Source organism: Sus scrofa, chromosome 1, assembly GCF_054392235.1.
Source record: "Sus scrofa isolate SSC_HxYL_T2T_F1_AM1 chromosome 1, Sscrofa_HxYL_maternal_Yorkshire_Landrace_v2.0, whole genome shotgun sequence".
NCBI lineage: Eukaryota > Metazoa > Chordata > Mammalia > Artiodactyla > Suidae > Sus > Sus scrofa.
The window spans coordinates 237,129,983-237,146,939 of NC_139383.1; the positions used below are offsets into that span (position 1 = coordinate 237,129,983).

The following is a 16,957-nucleotide window of genomic DNA, read 5'->3' on the forward strand; positions in this document are numbered from 1 at the left end:
AGTAGTCCACTGAAAGTAAGAAAATAATTTCATTAGTCTTTTTAGCTCTACTCCAGAGCAAGACCAGATAGGGTAGATTTTTTTTTGAACAAGTTTGTTAAAAATGAATGAATAGGTGAATAAATTAATGGAATGCAAGGTGAATAAATTAATGGAATGCAAGGGCAATGGAAGATGTATTTACCCATCAACCTTGTAAGGGTGTTGTGAAGATCAAAACTGATAATGAGTGATAAGTTAAACTTTTAAAACTAAAGTGTCAGGTACAGTTTCCCTCATCTTACATAGCTTTAATAATGATTGGGGAGTTGAATTAAACTAAACTAAAACTTAAAAAACTTTACCATGAATTTGTGTCTAATCCTGTGCAGTTTGTAAATGGTGAGCTTGTGCAGATTAAGTCTAAAAGCCCTTGAGTGGAGTTGTCTATCCTATGTTTACCCTCCTTGGCATGGCCCTGGCTGAGTTTGAGAACTATGGGTGTCTCAGACTGCCAAAACATAAGGAGATATGACGGGTAACCACTCGGGAGAGTGTTAGCTGCCTTGGGCTCACTGAGATTTATGTCTAACAAGGCAGACTTGTCACTGGGCCCTTTGGAGGGGAAATGAAGCGATGAACTAATGCTGGACATAGGAGGCGCCAGGTCCTGACAGGCTAAGGTGTGACCTGCTGAATCCTAACCATCCCAGACATCTTTAGAAGAACAAGTGAGCTGGGAGATGGCCAGGGGCAGGCAAGGTTGCAGGGGAAAGGAGGTATATACAGAGCCTGCAGAGAGTAGAAAAAGAAAGGGCAAGTGAGATTACTGGTCATCTGGTGTCTTTGATCCCACGCAAAGCAAACTTCAAGCACAACAGCAAACACAACCTTTGAGCATTACTGTCTTCAAAGAGTATTTACCAAGTGCTGTCTGGCTTGATCTCCCAGACTTGGTTAAATATGCATTTTCTAAATGTTGTGTTTCTGACTTTCTTTTCTCTTCCTTTTTGTTATTATTGTTATTATTTCTATTTTTTAAAAATGTCCTTTAATAGCTCACTTGCTTTAACACTGTAACTCTGACATTGAGGAAAAAAAGACGTAAGAGTGAGGAAAGAGAAGAATATTCCACAGAAAGCATTTTTTAAAAGCTTTTCCAATAGGAAAAATAGAATTTGACTTTTATGATCATATTAAGTATTTCATCATATTAGTACATATAAATGTACATGTGATTCTATACATGTTGTTCTCCATTTAAAAACACTATTTCAAAATTAGCAGACCATTCTAAAATAGCTTATGCCAGGCCATTTTTAAAAGATACCTTTCCTTAAAATGAGAAACAAAATCAATAGTGATATTAAAATACATTTTATTTGGTGGTTAAAGGCATAAAAACATATCAAAGCATTTGGCTATATCATTGTACTTTCTTATATTAAGGGGAAATGGGAAAAATGGGAAGCTACAAATGAGGTGAATGTTTTTATATGCTTTTCTTGTGGCCATTTTATTACATTTTTATCACAGTTATTTGTTTATTTGACAGTATACCAACCAAATCCAGGATTGAGGGAAATGGCGACTATATTTTGTTCATCCTTGAATTTTCAGCACTTAGCAGAATTGTTGGGGCATAATTCTTAATTAAAGATATTTAATAAATGAAAAAAATAAAAGAATTAAGACCTCACCCATATCACACTATTTGTTTTAACAATAAGATTTTAGAATGGTTAAAAAATTTTTAACATACAACATAGGTCTCATTTTTCACATATCGAAATGAGTCATAGAAGTATAAAATATATGAAAAGATAGATTTTCTAATGGGTTCAATCACTGGAAATGAATAATTAACTGATCACAATGTATTTTCAATCCTATGAGAATTATAAAATAGCAAAGGAAGACATTTATCATGTGAACATTCTTCAATAAATCAAAGAGTAGAAATCACCTTATTTGAAATACACAATGAACTTTTATCTGGTATTTAGAATATATAAAGCAATAAGAAAAGGAACCATTTTTTTTTCCTTTTGAAACACAATGTGCTAGGTCCTTTAGAATTTTAGTAGAAGTGGTTTAATTTGATTGATAATGTTTCAGAATGTAATTTATACAACAAAAGATAAATTTTCATTACTTTTCTTTTCTGCATTTTATTCGAGCCTTGAAAAATCTCATTAATAGTTAAATCAACTAATACAACACACATCCTGAAAATCATAACTCATCACTTCTCAAGGACAGACAATGTTCACCACAAAGTTAAGGAAATGATAGCAAGTAAAGGATTGCTTATGTCCAGGCAATATCTGCTCAACTTCAACAACTGTAGATGCACATAACACTGAAATGAAAGCCACACCTCCTCCCTTCCCCAGACCTTGAGAAACCACTCTTCCTAGTGCATATCAGGAGCATCAAGTCATTCATGAGCATCAGTCACTGAAGCAGAAACAGATCAATGGAGATAACTTGTTCTCCACACTAAGAGGGTGTGGTAGCAACAGCAAACAAAACAAAACAAAACAAAAAGCAGCTTTGAAACAATCATGGCTAGCTGTTATATGGTATTCCATGTGGTGTGCCAATCTTCTAGATTGAGGGATTTTAAAAAAAAAAATTGGTAGACTTCTCACCTCCAGCTCTAGAAATCCCAATTCCCTATACTTGATATTGGCCTCCTGTTAGGGGAGTCTCTTACCATTAGGTTGGAGAACATCTAATCTAGTCCAGGCCACTTTACAGGTCATAAACTCCCAGGCCCATAAATAAAAAGGCACCGAGACCACATAGAGACGAATGTGAGAGCAAGGGCCACATACTGGATCTCAGTGGTTCTATTTTCATGATGCTACAGCCTTGACTTGGGTAGGAGAAGGGGGCTAGAGATTTTGAAAAACATCGTTATGTGCATTACATGCATCACTTTCTCTTACAGAACTGACACTATTAATTAGCTACAACTTTTATTTCCAGTCTAGCATTGGTAATCTTCAATCTCAGCCATTCTCTAAAGTATTTTGATTTCTGAACCTACAAATTAACAAGGGTATTCCAAGTTCAGTGCCTTTAAAAATAACAATAACAAAATATTGCTTATATTAATATCTCTTTTCCCCATTGAAAATAGTTCTATCAATTTTTCTGATTATGTAAATAATGTATAAGTTTGTAAAACTTTACAAAATACCACAAATTATAGGGAGGAATGAGAATATCCTCTGAAATCCTGCTACCTTCATATATCCATTTGCAGCATTTTGGTTAAATTCATTTATGCATATTTATGTAGTCACATGTATTTATATATAAAATGGCATAAATGGGACAATATAATATATGCTGTGTCAGCTGTTTTTATGAACCGTCTTCTCTCCCTCTTCTATCTCCCTCCCTATTCACCAGCTATATAGTCAAAAATAACCTATCTGTAAAGGTAGTTTCTACACCTTTCTATGCCTTTTCCCATATATATAGAATCATACATACATACATACAGAAACACAGGGCATATATAGAATATGTAAACATAAATGGAATGGTGCAGGTATTTCTCTGAATTTTATTTGCGTCCTTTAGCTATATAACATGAGCATATTTCCAGGGGACTATGTATAGATCTAGTTCATTCCTTTTAATTGTTAACTAATATTGTATGAACTATCACAATATACTAAATTTATTCCCCAATTGCTTCTGAAACTGTAAAATGTATCTTTGTTACAATTCCCTATACACTATTAGTTTTATTTCTATGGGCTAGAATATGAGGAGTGGGGTTACTGAATAAAAGGATATACAGATTTTTAAATTTTAGCATATAACATATAATTATTTTATATATATTAATTTTCATATATAATACTTACTATACATGCTTTCCTAAATAGCTGTCATAGTCTATCCTTCTATCAGTTATGTTTCTTCCCCACCTGTTATCAGTTCTGTTTTTCCTGGTCTAAAGGTATGAGATGACAGCTTACTGTTAAATTCATTTACATTCTCTCAGTGAAGTTGAACGCAGCTTTAAAATATTATTAGTCATTCATATTTCTTCTGTGAAATGCCCTCCTGTTCTTTTTAAAGTCTAGGATCACAAGTACTTTGCAGAATCTCAGAGATCAATATGGTCAAACCATGAAAAATTAAAGCCCTCTGTGCGAAAGCCTTTCATGGAAAATACACAAATACACATACATGCAAAATAGTGGCTTGCACACAATATGCCATGCTCTGAAATAATTTTAGGCTGATTAACAAAGATAAAATAATCATTTTTTTTCTGGAGTAAAAACTAATGAAGTTATTTATTGCCAAGCTTCATTATTTGGTTTTAATTTAAAATTTTTGGAACAGTTTTTGGGGGATAAAATTTACATACCATAAAATCCAACCACCCTTTTCAAGTGTATGATTCAGTGGTCTTTGGTGTATTCACAGATCTGTGCCACCATCACCACTATCTAATATTAGAAGATTTTCATCATTCCAAAAAGAAATCCTATAGTCATTAGCAGTCACTCCTAATTCCTTCTCCCCCCGCCCAGTCCCTGACAAACACTAATCTGTTTTCAAGCTCTACATATTTGCGTATTGTGGACATTTCATATAAAAAGAATCATACAGTACATTGCCTTTTCGAGCTGGCTTCTTTCCCATAATGATGTGAAGGTTCATTCATGTTATAACATGTATAAATACTTCATTCCTTTTTATAGTTAAATAATATTCCATTGTATGGTTAAAACAAATTTTGTTTATTCATTTATTAGCTAGTAGACATTTGGATCAATCTGATCTGGGTTCAAATCCATGTTTTGATAGTCATTTCCTTTGTGAACATGGGCAAGTTGAGAGAGATAAAGTTTACATTGTTTCCTTCACCCGAGTACACTGGATTCTAGTATATTCTGAACAGGGTTGTTGTGAAGACTAAATAAAACAATGGGTCTAAGACACAGTACCTGACATTATTTTCATTAGCAGAGTCCAGTCAAGAAATCAGAAATCACACTAATTATTTTAACAGAGAGAACTGAATGTGGGGAATGACTAAAAAGGTAAAAAAGGAAAATTGAGGAAACAGAGAAATTAACTGCAGAAAGCAGTTACACTTATAGGGCTGGGAGAAAATAGGAAGGTGCTGGGGTGGGTTATCCAAGCCCTGAGAGGACGGTCTACAGAGCTGGGGTCCAGCCTACTAGAGAGAATTCAGCTTGCCTTGTACTCTTATGGGTCCATTTCTGCTGCTGCCAGGGAAAAGAGCTATAGGTAGGGAGATGCTGAAGGAGGTGCGGGCATATAGCATGGAGTTTGTCCTTTTGCCCCCATCCTGCCTTCCAGTCTCCCTCAGTGCCTCCTACTGGCAGTATAGAAAGACAGTCTGGCCAAGAGGAAATACAGATTGTGGTCTCAACTGAGTACAGAATGAATTGTCTGGTGTTGAAAAGAGATAACTTAATGAGTTGGTATAGTTCACTCTGACTACACTGCACTTCTCTAGCTTTTGTCTAGAAGGATAATCCTTTGTTCTCCCCTCTTTCTGAAAAAAAAGGGAAACACAAAATTCCAACAGTGGTATCCATCTCTAGAAAGAGTCACAATGTCCACCTCTAGATGGTATGAATTACTCCTAAAATTCTGTCACAGTCTTATCTGGAGACTAATCTGCAGCATAAATTGTAGTAGCACCACCATCAAACAAATCTCATATTTTAATAAGAAAAAGAGAAAAGATAGCGATACATGAATGAATAATAAAAATACAAGCTAGGAAGAAATCATACAGACCTTGTATAGTCCTTATTTATAAAACTTATCATGAGGTCATGGTTAACATTTATAACTTTTATTTTCTCAGTACCAATTCCATGTTCCATTTGAACTCAGCTGAATGGGTTTCTTTGCTAGTGGGCTTATCTCAGTTTTCATTTCTGAAGGATCTGAATCCTCAGTAACTTGCCTTTCTATGACTGTTGTGGTTTTCTATTAACTTTTATTATTGGACATCAAAGTACTAATAGATGTTCAGGGAATCCAGCCAGTGTGTTTCCTCCCTCCCTCCCTGTTTAGAAGCTACTCAAGTCTCCTTTGATAATTGACACCACCTTCCCTAGCCTGTGTGGCTGCCTCCTTTTTGAGTGTTAGTTCAGTGCCTAAGAAGCTTGAAGTGGCCAGGCAATAGTTTTAACTTTTAGCTTAATGGAACTTTTGGTGTCCATTAAATTCTCAATTATGTTAGATTCACCTGCCTTAGGTTCTAACCATCTGTAAACAGCTCAAGTTGTTTTCCTCTATCATAAGAAAATCTCCTTGAATTGAAGAAGAGGAGACAAGAAAGCAGGAGTAGGTATCAAAGAAGGACACTGAAGTACAAGTGATAGCATCAGCCACCCTCTCATGTGCAGCTCTTAAAAACACATCCACTTGATGATTACTTACTTGCCCAAACTTCTGACTTGGTGAACTATGTAAGACCCAGTTCATGAGGGGAAGTTCAGGTTGTGTGATCATATTCATGTCCATGGTCAGAAGCTGTGTCTCTCCAAGGATCAAAATACCCCAGGATCTGTTTCTCAGAGGAAAAAAAGAATGTGTCAGAGCATAGATTTGCTCCCAAACCCTATAAGTCTGCCTTGTGGTCCTCCTGTTGGGTCTTGCCAGAGGCTCCATGCAGCAGCCCTGCTTACCCCAGACTCTTAGGATCTTAGAATCTGTACCTAAGAATCTACAATGGAAAAGCAGCTTGCCCTGCAGCCTGGACTCACTGCAGAGCCTTCTCTTGCTTTGGTTCCACTCAAACTTAATTTTGAGGGTGATTCAGTAAGGAATGTGTGGTAGAGAGAGGACACTGCTGGTTTTATGCTAGTACTAACAAGGGGGTATGGTGAAGTTTGTTCTGGGAGTGATGAAATAAGCTGGCGAGTGAAACAAATTGTGATGTGACAGGCCGTTGCTCAGATGACACCTACAGAGATGAGCAAATAGGAAGACCATATCCCTTCTCCCTGTGTTTGCCTTTCAGTGTCCCACTAGTGCCCCTATTGGTAGAATCTACCAGGAAATCTCCTGGAAAGGAGAAAGATTATTTGCAAAGTCAAATCTCAGCATCACAAAACTGAGTGTAGTAGGATGTGTTTGGAGATGATATACAGTAGTTTAATCACCAGCACAGCATGAAATTGATCATCAATGTAGTCTACTGCACAAGCTGTATAACAGCAACTCGAACTGTCTTGCTTTCCATATTATAAAAGCAATACATGTTTATTGAGGAAAACTTAGTAAAAGAAGAAAATAAAAATCTCTAATAAATCTACAATTTAAAAAATGGTATGTCTTCTGCCCTTATATAACACACACACAGACATCTCTTTTTTTAAAATTATAGTTGATTTACAATCTTGTGTTAGTTTCACATGTACAGCAAACTGATTTTATTATACCTATATATTCTTTCTTTCGATTCTTCTCCATTATCAGATATAGCTCCCTATGCTATACAATCCTGTTAATTATCTATTTTATATATAGTAGTGTGCATCTACTAATCCTATACTCCTAATTTATCCGTATTCCACCCCTTCCTCTTTGGTGACCATAAATTTGTTTTCTATGTTCACACACACATCATTATATTTGCAAAATTGCAAAATTTGGGTTGTGTTCTACATGAATTTTCTTTTAGCCACACACATGGCATGTGGAAATTCCTGGGCCAGGGATCAAACCTGTGCCACAGCAGTGACCCAAGCCACCACAGTGATGAACCCAGATCATCAACTTGCTGCCCCACAAGAGAACTCCCTACATGCAATTTTTGAAACCTACTTTTACTCTTAATAATCTAATATGCTGTTAGCATCATTACTTCTCTTTAAATAATTCACAATCACAATGTTATTATCCAAATAGTGTATTAGTATATCTCTGTACTGCATAGATATACTATATATCATAGATCATTCCCTCATTTTTGGATGTGTTAAATAATTTGTACTAATTATACTGTGATATATATCTTTGTTTTACATTCTTTAAAATCATTTGTTGATAGGCTAAATTTTGGAAAAATGTTCACTCTGTTATTACATTCTTTGAATCTTAATGATAATTACTGTATATATAAGTCCCTTTGAAAGGCAGCTTTGCTCACCACTAAACCACCAACACTCTAAGTACCGTTGAAAATATTGTCATATATATAAAAATGTAATTTCTTGAATGGCAATTTAGATGCAAATTTCCTTTTTCCTTCCATCCTTCCATCCTCCCTCCTTATTTCTTTTTCTTCTTCCTTCCTTCACGTCTTTCACTTCTTTCATTTCTCTCCTCCTTTCTACCATCCCCCTCCCTCACTCTCTTTTGCCAGTTATGTTACAATGTTATGCTGAGGCATTATTTGATTTTCTGTACATTCCTTTCTAGAGCAGAAATGATAACTTAAAATGCATAAGGAGATGTTTTTTCAGTGTGGGTAGTGATGAGAACAGCTGGCGTGGAGACTGAAGGAAATGGCAAAGACATTTCACATAGATATAAATGGAATTGCTTAGCAAAAAATTCGGAATTTCTTCTACTAGGAGAATAAGTTAGAATAGAGTATATTTTTTTTTCCTTACAAATATAAAATGCTAAATCTTAAAACCATCTGTGTCCTTTCTAAAATTTTAAATTCTGAATTTAGGTAAGTCTAAGTGAAAATGTTCATGTGTTGCCAAGCAACATGGCAAGTGCCATAAAAAAATTTGGCCACCATTAGTGTGTCCCAAAGCCAGTGAGTCAGCGTGAGCTATTTCAGGAGGAATTTTCAGGGAGCTCAAAAAAATCCCCAATGAGGATGAAATTGTCTTCAAGCCATTTTGCCTCTCTTTTGCACTGCAAATACTTATAACTAAACTCATTGGTTCCCAGATCAGTTATAGTCAAGGAGTAAATGTATCCTGTTCCATCCCCTGAAGGTACTCCCCATGAAGTGAGAGGATCACCTCAATATGCAGACACTAGGAGCCCATACCTTTATTCAGAGAACAGAAGCCTATGGCTAGCGTTGACCAACTGGGAAGTAGATGTCCCATCTGGATCTCCATATCCAACTGAAGAGCAAGATGAGGATGAGAAAGCATGCCTGTGTTCTTGTTTCTGGAAATGTTCCATCTAAATTCATATATTGCTTTTTTTCTTCCCCCAACCATACATTGGTTCCACCTGTAGTTTTTGTTTGTTGGTTCCCCCCAAAATCCTGCTATGAAATGGAGTTTGTTGAAGACAAGTACCTAATGAGTCTAGTCAAATGGAACTTCTGGGAGTTTTAAGAAAATGATTTAAAATTGTTAGCTGGGCTTCTCCACCTAACGAAGACCTATGTTTACTTAAAAGTCAAAGAAATTTAATTCTTGGTTTCCCGTTGGGTTGAGAAGGAGGATTGATGGAAATAAATGACCCAGAAGAAAGTCCTCTCCTCTCACATAAGACTCAGGCAAGAACGAGAAGCTTAGCATGGGTAATGACATAATGATGTTCATATCTACACTTTGATTTATAATATTTTTCCAGAATGCATGTATCTTTTCTAACTATTCTTGAGTGAAGATGACAGAACCTATTAATTTTTGGCCCAAAAATTGGTTATTGGACTTAGACCCGTTTGTTCTGTACCAAAAAATTTAGTTGAAGTGAAGTACTTTTGGGTTTTAGTCTTTCAGAAAGTAGCTTCCTCTAATTTTAATTATTCATGTTACGGTATCTGCAGTTATTTATATGGATAAGTTATGTTATTTGGTCTAGTTATTATAAATATGGATGTGTACATTGCTTATGTAGGTTAGATGAATTTTACTAACATGTTACTGTTTGTTTTTATTATTACATCAAATTATGGAAATGGTGTAATCTAGTGATTCTTTAGTATGGCATTTGACATGATTTTTTTTCTGAATTTGATAGAAATGTCTCACTAAGGGCTCTACAAGTTTATTATTTGTTACTAAGATGCTGAACTAATATCATTTAATGCTAAACCTTGAAATTACAAGAGTTAAAATTTTCAGATCATTTAGGAGTTTACATTTGCTATTTTAAATTACCTGTCTTCTCAAATAATTATTCCTCCTTTTTGTGGCAGAATTTTTAATGATTTAAAAAGTAATATCCCACTGATTCTAGAAAATATGGAAACATAAGAAACACTTATGAGGAAAAAATCCTTCTGCATGCTTCGCATTCAAAAATGTAAATGGTTGATTTCTTTCATTTTTAGCTCTTTTTAAGCCTTTCTATCATGATAAAATGTCTTTCTTTGTCCCTAGTAAAAATTTTTATATTATCTGTTTTATAGTCTATGATTGCTATATATTTCATGCAGATATATTGTCTCTGCTTTATAGCCTATGATTACTACTATATATAGTATATATATATATGGAGAGAGAGAGTATATTTCTATGCTTCAACAAAAGCTTGTCATTGTAGTTATTATTTGTAAACACTTGTTTCTTTTTCTTGGGAAAATATTTTTGTTTCATGATGAAGTTGTAGTCAAGAATATGAGCAAAATTTAAAGTTTTATATTTGAAATTTGTGGCTAATCACCTCTTATATTCTTTTTTTCTGAAATATGGAATACTCTGCAGGAAATCAAGGAAATGTTTATTGGTTTAAAAAATGATGTCTGAGAAGGAATCCTAATTTTTGATAAATAGCCAGTTCTGGTATGGGAAGTTTATTTTGGCAACTATCCTTCGAAAATATGAATGCTTCTAAATTTGTGATTATTTTTACTAATATTCAGTGTACATTTCTTCTAGAGAACATTTAAAGAACAGTATTGAACAAGTGCTAACTATGGCTGTGATTCTCAAAACTAATTTAAAATTTGACCTTAATGATCAGTGTTATTATAGTCTCTGAGAATTGTATATCTTTCAAATATATTTCCTAATCCATCCAGCAAGATTTAGTAATACCTATGCCATGTTCTTATTTATTTTTTTCCAAGAGAGTAAGTCTGGAACTTACATAATAAGCACATGGAGAAATCATACCTAAAATCACATTATCCTTAAATGAAATAAATATCTCATTAGATTGTTATTCACAAGCACTTGGTGAGTAACAGAGCATAATGGTTAAAAACACTAAATCTGGACCAGATTGACTAGGTTCAAATTCTGGCTTTGCCATTTACAAATTTATATATCCTTAGGAAAGTTATTGAATTTCTTTGTACTTTAATTTCTCATGCATAAAGTGAGAATATTAGTAATAGCTTCTCTTACAAGGATTAAATGAATTAATATACTTAAAGCACTAAGAAGAATGCTTGGCACATAGTGCTATATAAATACAAGCTATTATTTTTGTTCTTCTTACCTTAGCACCCTTTGATGCACTAGGAGGACTTTAAAAATGTTTGCTTTCGAAACAGCTTGAAATTCATTAAAGGAGATAAGAATTATTCATAAGACACAATGGTGAAAAAATAACAAATATTAAGTTAGTGTCAACATTCAACTTGTAATATGAAACTATTTTACACATATTTCCCATTCTAAATATAGCTAACCTTCATAATTTTTGACTTAACATCAACAAATTTTTGCTAGTTCTGTGACTTTGGGAAATTTACTTAACTGCTCTGTGTCTCATTTTTCTCATCTGTAAAGTGGGGATAATCAGTGGTACCTATCAGAGGATTATTGCGAAAATTAAAAAAACGTGTAGACTTAGAGGAGTACCTGGCCTATAGTAAATGTCCCACAAATATTAGCTATCATCATCATCATCAGCAGCAGCATCACCATTATCTATATTTTACATTTTATATGAGGTTACAGTCTTCATTATTTTAATTCACTGGTGACAAATTCACTGAGTGCCTAAAATGAGTGAGACATCACTACAAAGAATACAAGTTAAAATGAAAAAAAAAATACAGCTCAGACAACACTCTGTCATAATGTTTATTAAGTACTTTGTATACTTCATATTACCCAGTATACACTGTAATATGGACTCTTGATTGTGCCGGAGAAAGAAGGGAAAGAGAAAGCATGAGGGGGGAGAGAGGAGATTCTGTTAGGAAGGAGCTAATGTTCTAGTGGAAAGAAACACCCAATAAACTATTAAACTAATAAACCAATAAGATAACTTGGTATTGGCCATGATATGAAGAAATTTTAAAAATAGTAAAAGCTTAAGTGTCATGGCATAGAGGGTAACAGCTAGATTAGACCAATATTTTCTGAAAAGGTGACATTTAAATTTCAACCTGAAGACAAGGAAACCTGAATTTTCCAAAATATCTGAAGAACTGTCGAAAAAGAGCAAAGGAAATAGGTCATGTATGTATACATATACCCACACATTCAGTCAACATAATATAAAATGGTGGAACTTACACAAAATATATCAATTATAATAAAAATATAAAAATGGATCTTTTAACTTATTAAAGACAACTACTTTGATTGATTCACAAAACTCAATTCCACATTGTATATGTAAGCTGTATCTTTTTAGAAGTGATTGATTCAGAAAGTCTAAAGTAAAAGGATAGACAGTATATTACTAGGAATAAATAAAAAGGTATATTGTTAATATCCAAGGTGAAATTCAGTCCCCCAAAACACTTGACAAGATTAAGAAGGAAATATTATACAATTCTTAATGAAGATAAAATCTGGCACATTAATAATAATGAATACGTCTAATTTTCAGGTGTTTATATAAATGTTCCCCCCAAACTGGTCCTCTGTTAGGTCAAGTAAACACCTCGTTACATTCTAAAAAGTAGATGTAATGCAAACAACAATTTCTGAGTACAATTCAACAAATTAAGAAACCAAAAATCTTTCCACTTGGAAGTAATAAAATTTTCTGCTAAATAATTATTGAATTAAAAGGGAAATACAAACAGAATTGCAGCATTGTTAAAACCAATGATAATTAAGACATTATACATCAGAATCTATTAGATGCAGCTAAAATAGTGCTTAGAGGAAAATTTCACTAACCTTAAGAAAAGATTATACCAGTGGTATTTAAACTATTTCAGAGTATAGAAAAGAAATGAAAATTTCCAAGTTTGTTTTGTGAAACAAGAATAATAATGATTTTCAAAATTAATGATCGAACAAGAAAGAAAACTATGGAATAATATAACCCATTAACACTGATGTAAAAGTCTTAAAATATTACCAAATAGAATCATACAGTGTATGATAAAAGAATAACGTATTAGACAATATTTATTCTTGGAATGCAAGGATGCTTCAATAGTAGGATTAAAAAAAATCTAAGGACAGCAATCGTATAATCAGCCCTAAAGGCCTTTGATAAAAATAAATACCATTCCTGACTAACCAGAGACACTCAGTAATATAGGACTTATATGTAAATTATACTTCATACCAAAGTTCAGCATAATATTGCCTACATTCATTTATAGCACCAAAATGATTTGATATGCATGAAGCCTTTAGCTCCATCTTCTCATCTATAAGAAATACTGGGATTAAAGTAAAAAGTTAAACAATCACAAGAGTGATAGAAAAATCCAGAGTATGTGATATTTTAAAGGACAAATTCCCTGTTTCCTACAACAGGGAGTTGCCACAAAAGGAGAAGATGTACTGCAGATTAAAAGAAAAACAATGTGTGGTTCTTACTAGGATTATAATTTGGACCACAAAGCTGTAAAGGCCATTTTTGAGACAATTGAGGAAATTTGTATATGAACTGGATGTTAGATAAAATTAGGGATAAGTTATTAATGTTGTAAGATGTGAAAAAAAAAAAAAAACCTGATGTGTGGGCTATCATGTTACCTAATTTACTTTAAGAAGAGGAAAGAGTCTAGAGCAACCAGGGTTGCCAGTGAGTGAGAAGCGAATGCCAGAAAAGCAGCCAGAGCAGGAGAGCCCTGGATTCCTGGTATAAACTTTGCCCAAGTGTTGGCTGATCCCTGGACTGTGCACAGATACAGGGGACTGAAAGAATTGAGATTTGAGCTGCTGCTCAGCACAGGCAGACAAAGTTCTCAGTGTGTATCTAATCAAGCTAATTTTCTGATAGATCATCAGCAGCCATGTTTTTCAGGGGGTGAGGAGGGAAGGAAAGGGAACAACATAATAAAATACAACATGGAACAATACACTACAGATCTGCAACACTCTTTTTATTTTTCTTTTAAACCTTTGAGCTCAAAGGTCTTCATTTTTTAAGTCTTGCATAAATTTTCAAAATGGAAATCCAATACTAGGGTGTTGGATCAATTTACACTTAACCGTCCAAAATGTTTCGTAAGAGACATTTGGTGTTTAAGGAAAACTTTTTTTAAGAATAAGCTTTTGTCAACACCATTTCTTTGAGGTAAAAAGTTGTACCTTGCCACAAGAAACCAGAACTCAAACGTTGGCTTTATTCATATGATCTATAAAACTGCCTCACTGTGTTCTTCTGTCTTGAGCTTACACTTCTTTAGAGAAGATCTAAGTTAACAACTATGTTGTGAATTCCTTTTTCTGCTAATTAAATCTTAATTAGCAAAACAGTTCTCCACAATTAAACTCTGCAATATGTTCTGTTTTTAGAAAAACTGATAAACCTAAAATCCATGCCCTAATGTGTTTTAACCATTTTTAATTTCAAGTAAGGTATTTTGTGAATCAGTTGATTTATTAGATTTGGGTACAGAGTTCATCTTTATTCCAATACACTTGTGTTTTGTTTCATGTTTTTACTTTGGAAAGCTTTACATCATTTAAGAAACTAAAGAATTATTGAGCTCAACAGTGTAATGACATTTACACTAAATATTTTATGGCAGGCACAGTTGAGAACCTAAGATTCCTGATTTCCAACCGTGGGCTGTTTCTCCTGTGATATGTTGCCTTTTCTAATGATTGGTGTAGACACTAAATTAAAGTTACCTTTTGCTCTAAACTTGGAGAATCTTTTGATTTATGATATAAAATAAAATTGAAATAGTAGGTTAAGTCTTCAGGAATGCTCTTTATCTTGTAGATCTAGGTAATAGATGATGATCTAGGTAATAGATCTAGGTATTAGATAATAGCAGATGTCCAGAATCTTGCTGTCTATTTCAAACAGTGAGCTGGGACCTCATGGAGTGAGTTCTGGCCACTTAGAAAGAGAAAATGCCTGAGCTCCTTTCACATCTGTATCATATCCTATCACATCTGCATAACTTTTCAGCCTCTCCTATTCATCCATCCATTCCATGGATGTTTATGGCTCAGCAGGGTGGTTTAAGATATTGCTCTAGCTTTTGGGTAAATAAATGCTCATGTTTTCCACTCTCAGTAACTGGATTTGAGCCAAAAGTCAGGAGAGAAGAAGGGAAAAATATTATTGGAGTAGGCGTCTTCTCCTACCATTACTCCAAAGATCAATAATTTTCACATGTTGTTTCATTTTGATTGTTTATATTGAACATTTTATCATGATTTATGTCTTTTCTTTTTATCCTCCCCTTTCCAGACTGTCATTCCCTTTAAAACTACTAAGAATTCTGTTCCATATAATTCTTGCATGTGCTAACATGGTTTTTTTTTGCTGTTGTTTGAAACATGAAAATGATCTTTTCTTCATCATTATCATCCATCTCAAACATCAAAGTACCAATAAATGTTGTACCTTGACTATTAGATTTACTATCTCAAAATTTCAAATTTTATCTAAAGGATAGTTTCCTGATCTTAGAGTGTCGGTTTTTTTTGTTTGTTTGTTTTGTTTTTTTAAAGACATGTTATTTCATGGAATTTTACTTCCTCTTCAATTTTCCCATTTTTCTTTCAGGTAATGAAACATTTATTCATCTGAAATGCTAAATATTAGACTCGTTTTTTTTTTTTTTTTTTTTTTTTTTTTTTGGCCTCATTCATGGGATGTGGAAGTCCCCAGGCCAGAGATTGAATACATGCTACAGCAGTGACAACGCTGGATCCTTAACCCACTGAATCACCATGGAACTCCTAGGCTTTTGTTTTAAAATTGGTATTTTAAAACTTTTTAAGGAAAGAAGTATCAGATAACATATGTTTAGATTTAAAGAAAAATAGACTGCCAAAGTCCATATTATTAGTAAACAAAATTCTTGAATTTAGAGCATTTCTATGTACTCTCTATCAAAAGAAAATGGAAAGGTCCTGAGAAAAACTACTAAAATATTAAAAATATTTTTGACTTTCAAATTGGAAACAGAATAACATAATTAGTAAGTCTGCATTGAGCAAAAGTACTACCTGAGAAATAGTATAATAGAAATCAACAATTATTTTTGCTTTTATTTCTATTGCCTTGGGAGACTGACCTATGAAAACATTTGTATGATTGAAGTAAGAGAATGTTTTGCCTATGTTCTCTTCTAGGAGTTTGATGGTTTCTTGTCTTACATTTAAGTCCTTAAGTCATTTGGAGTTTATTATTGTGCATGGAGTGAGAGTGTGTTCCAGTTTCATTGATTGACATGTGGCTGTCTAGTTTTCCCAGCACCACTTGCTAAAGAGACTGTCTTTTTTATATTTTATATTCTTGCCTCCTTTGTTGAAGATTAATTGCCCATAGGTGTCTGAGTTTATTTCTGGGTTCTCTATTCTCTTCCATTGATCTGTATACTGTTTATTTTTATATTCCTTTTATAATATTTCATTGTTAGTATATAGAAATGCAACCAGTTTCTGAGTGTTAATCTTGTATCCTTCTACTTTGTTGAATTTGTTGATCAGTTCATGTAGATTTTGTGTGAAGTCATTCAGGTTTTCTTTATATGGTATCATGTCATCTGCATACAATGACAGTTTTACCTCTTCCCTTCCAATTTGCATACCTTTTATTTCTTTTGTTCATCCAATTGCTATGACTAGGATTTCCAATATTAAGTTAAATAACAGTGGTGAGGGTAGGCATCTTGTCTTGTTCCAGACTTTAGTAGTAAGGC

The 16,957-nt window shown here is 33.8% G+C and overlaps 1 long non-coding RNA gene across 1 annotated transcript in view; it reads right to left on the reverse strand.

The window, feature by feature from the left end:
• LOC106509189 (uncharacterized) overlaps positions 1–16,957 on the reverse strand; it is an 86,801-nt gene that overhangs the window by 12,095 nt on the left and 57,749 nt on the right. Inside the window, exon 2 of the long non-coding RNA XR_014841800.1 lies at positions 6,439–6,565. This is a non-coding gene — a long non-coding RNA (uncharacterized LOC106509189). The remainder of the gene's footprint in view (positions 1–6,438; positions 6,566–16,957) is intronic.